The 3,844-nt window shown below is 31.1% G+C and overlaps 1 long non-coding RNA gene across 1 annotated transcript in view; it reads left to right on the top strand.

Annotated features, from left to right (window-relative positions):
* Positions 1 to 3,127: 3,127 nt before the first annotated feature.
* Positions 3,128 to 3,844, top strand: part of LOC112905889 — a 6,360-nt gene continuing 5,643 nt past the window's right edge. The window contains exon 1 of the long non-coding RNA XR_003232069.1: positions 3,128 to 3,281. This is a non-coding gene — a long non-coding RNA (uncharacterized LOC112905889). The remainder of the gene's footprint in view (positions 3,282 to 3,844) is intronic.

The following is a 3,844-nucleotide window of genomic DNA, read 5'->3' as shown; positions in this document are numbered from 1 at the left end:
GTATTGTACACCTTAAAAAGGTCTACAAAAAAGTCCGCGATGGTATATGTCTATTTGTTAGGGAAAACCCACAATAACCATTTTTTATCCTTTATTTTTTACGAGAATTAATGGCTTATTTACGAAGCGATTTTTAGCAATACAGCACTAATCCTTATCCAATTAAATACTTTTAAATACATTGTGCGTTTAATATAGATTAGTATGGCCCTTTACAGCATGTAATTTAAATGAATATTTTCGAGGATATTACAGACTTAAAATGCAGGGACATAGCGGTTGCGGCGGTACCGCCCGGTTTGTATTGTCTAATGACAAAAAAGCTGTGATTGTTGTATATAAAGACATTCTATAGTGTATTTACTAGCATTGCACCTGTGCGAAGCATAGTGTACAAATAATACCATTAAACCAATTCCTTAACCCCTATCCCGGTATGTTGTGTATTTGAAGAAGTTTCACTTTAGTAGCATGTTGTATAATTACATGTTGTATTTTTTTTTGTATGAAATTTTGATCATCAATTCCGAATGATAATTAAAAATTCCAATTTATTAGCATCTAAATGTGATTCAACTTTTTAATTATTTAAAACTGTAAATATTAAAACTACCTATCTATAAAGCAGATACGGTATGCCAAATTGGACTCAATTGTTTCATAAATAAAAAATAGTATTTTGATAAAATTTAAAATGTATGTTAATATTTTCTGCGCTTTATTTTTGCTTAAAGACTTTTCAGTATGTTGTGCAGAGTTGAATAGATTTTTTAGCAGATTTTAATTAATTTCGTCATTTTTAAATTTTGTATATAAAATGATGAATGAAAGTTGCTCACATTGGCTATTGAAGGTATTAGAACCTGAAAAAGGGGACAAAGAGCCCAAAAAATTCTAAACTCCTTGGAAATGGATAATCAAAAATATTGGATCCATATTGTTTTCCGGGTTCAATGTCTTGATCCGTGGAATTTTGAAGTTCCTAATTGATATCAGCACCTGCCAAATCACTACTTATGGTACTTTTTATTCTATGAATTACGACAAAACAGCCCGCAAAACAATACCGAATTGATATACGCCAGTTGTGTAAAACTACAAGATATTGTGGTGTGCTAATAAATGCCTGAAAGAATGGGGTTGTAAATATTTTGATATAAAATGATTGATGTCCATTTTACATCAATAAAATTATTTGTAACCCTATTTTGGCTCTGATCTTTCGCGGTAAACAAACTATTTTGGCATCAGTGTCTTTTTTCCAATTAAAACGGGTAACAAAGGAAAATAAGAAATCATTTAGAAGAATTATTTGTTGCTGAACTGAAGAAACATAACATAAACATAGAAAAAATGTATTTCAATTACTTTAAACAGAAAATATGAATCATACTTAATCTTCGCAGTTGGTGATATCTTGCAAACACCACTATTAGTCTATAAAAATTCCAGTATTTAAAAAATGAGCAAATGCCTGCAAGGTTTTGTTAAAAAATATTTTATACTTAAGTAAATGTAGAAAATGAAATAGGTACTACAAAAAAGTATTCACAAGAAAAAAGTATTCTCAAAATACGTATTTTGCATTTATCATTTAAAATACAAAAGGGTATTTTACATTTGAAACAACAAATCAAAAAAGTATTTGTATTTTGTATTTAAATACTTTTTTTAAAAAACCATTTTACACATCTCTACTATTATCTCTTCACCTCACATCCCGAGTGGGTAGTGAGATAGAGAAGTCCCCCTCTCTCACGTTTTATTTTTTGTAATTTATAGATTTATGGAATAAAATAATTCGAAGTGGTCTGTATTCTGTCGAAACTGCCAGACGCGGATCGCAATTTCGATCTTCTTATTGGAGCCTACGTAAAATCCTAAAATGTGGCATCCTACTACAGATGGCGTTTACAGCGCCATTTGTGGTATTTTCTAAAACGCGCTGTTAAGACAGGAGGTAAAAGTTGGTCTGTGTTCTGTCGGAGCTGTCTGCGACGCGCTGATGAGGTCCAAAAGGATCGAAATCGGGATCCGCGTCTGGCAGTTTCGACAGAATACAGACCATTTCGAATTATTTTGTTCGATTATGGTAACGTGCCTATCACGTTGAGGTTAGCTATACTGGGGTTCGTTTTAGCAAGTAAGTAGATATCCATATATTTAAATGGACCTTGTTGGAGCATACGTAATCCTAAAATGTAGCATTGTACTACAGATAGCGTTTACCGCGCTATTTGTGGTATTTTCTAAAACGCGCTGTTAAGACAGCAGATAAAAGTTGGTCTGTGTTCTGTCGGAGCTGCCTGCGACGCGCTGATGAGATCCAAAAAGATCGAAATCGCGATCCGCGTCTGGCAGTTTCGACAGAATACAGACCACTTCGAATTATTTTATTCGATTATGGTAACGTGCCTATCACGTTGAGGTTAGCTATACTGGGGTTCGTTTTAGCAAGTAAGTAGATATCCATATATTTAAATGGACCTTGTTGGAGCATACGTAATCCTAAAATGTAGCATTGTACTACAGATAGCGTTTACCGCGCTATTTGTGGTATTTTCTTATAAATTTATATTACATACAAATACAAAATTTCCAAAAGATTTCCATATTACACACTCGGGAGTTTTCCAAGTGGGTAGTGTACCTATGTACAATGCCTTTCCCTCGGCCCTGATCCACCTCTCCTTGTTAGTTATTTTAATGGGTATATTTTTTTTTTTTAGATTTTATTTGGATACTTACTAGAAACAATACGTTTTCGAAAAAATATCTTTACGAAGTTGAAAAGGCACTTAAAAAAAACAGATTAAATTTAGAAGGCGTGAGTTATTTAGGTAGCAACTATCTTTTATGTTCTGAAGATGAGAGTCTATACTTTTAGATTACGTATAACATGTAGAAAAATAAAATGTATATCTAATGCCTTTTTTAGTTTTAAAAATAAACGATATTTTGTTCACCGTTTTATGCTTTCTTTATTTCGGCTTGAAAAATTAATGTTTATGTGTTAAAAATATTTACATATACATACATAGATACATATGCAATAAAGCGTAAGCGTAATTAACAATTAACATTATTATGCTACCTGTATTCACTTTGTTGTTAAATGTTCTTGTAATCAGTTGTGTTTATCAATTAATAGTATGAAAAGTATGTACACATTTAGTTTTATAAGTGTAGTGTTTTTGGTTTCAATAAAAAGCCAAAGGTTTATGGATAGAACCTGCCAGAGTTATGGTTCGTACACAGTACAAGAATTCAATCTTGAAAGGGTAAAAAGAAAAATTTTTAATTTTAATATATCTTCCAACACTCTTTTATATTTATACAGCGTGATTGATATAAGCCGTTCATTAGAAGCGAAAAGAGTTATCGATTTGAAACTCACACTTCTACAAGTCATACAAAAATCAATTAATGAAAATATTTTTGAAACTGCGGAATTTCCGATTTAGAATTTTCAATATTTAATCGAATGAAAGTAGAAAGTGAAAGACCTTGCTTGTGTTTTCTTTTTTAAATTTTGCAACTCAAATCACTCATGATTTCATATGTCTCAAAATGTCATTTGTGTAATTAGATTGCATTTTTTAAAAATAATTTCAATAAATTATTAAATATATCTAAGATTGTTTTATACGTGATTTTATTCTGAATAAAAGAATTAAATTACACGTTCTTTCTCAACCAAACAAGAGTTCTTGACACAAATAAAACATTAAAAAATAACATAAACACAGTCAACTTGACCAAATCAAAATGAAGTTAAATCTATGATTATTTATATTAAGCTTAACAACTATCCCCAAGGTAGCAGTACTAACCAGAGGTTTCA

The sequence above is a fragment of the Agrilus planipennis genome, unplaced genomic scaffold (genome assembly GCF_000699045.2).
Source record: "Agrilus planipennis isolate EAB-ADULT unplaced genomic scaffold, Apla_2.0 scaffold32, whole genome shotgun sequence".
Lineage (NCBI taxonomy): Eukaryota > Metazoa > Arthropoda > Insecta > Coleoptera > Buprestidae > Agrilus > Agrilus planipennis.
The sequence above is the reverse complement of the archived record's forward strand: the minus strand, read 5'-3'. Positions and strand labels throughout refer to the sequence as shown.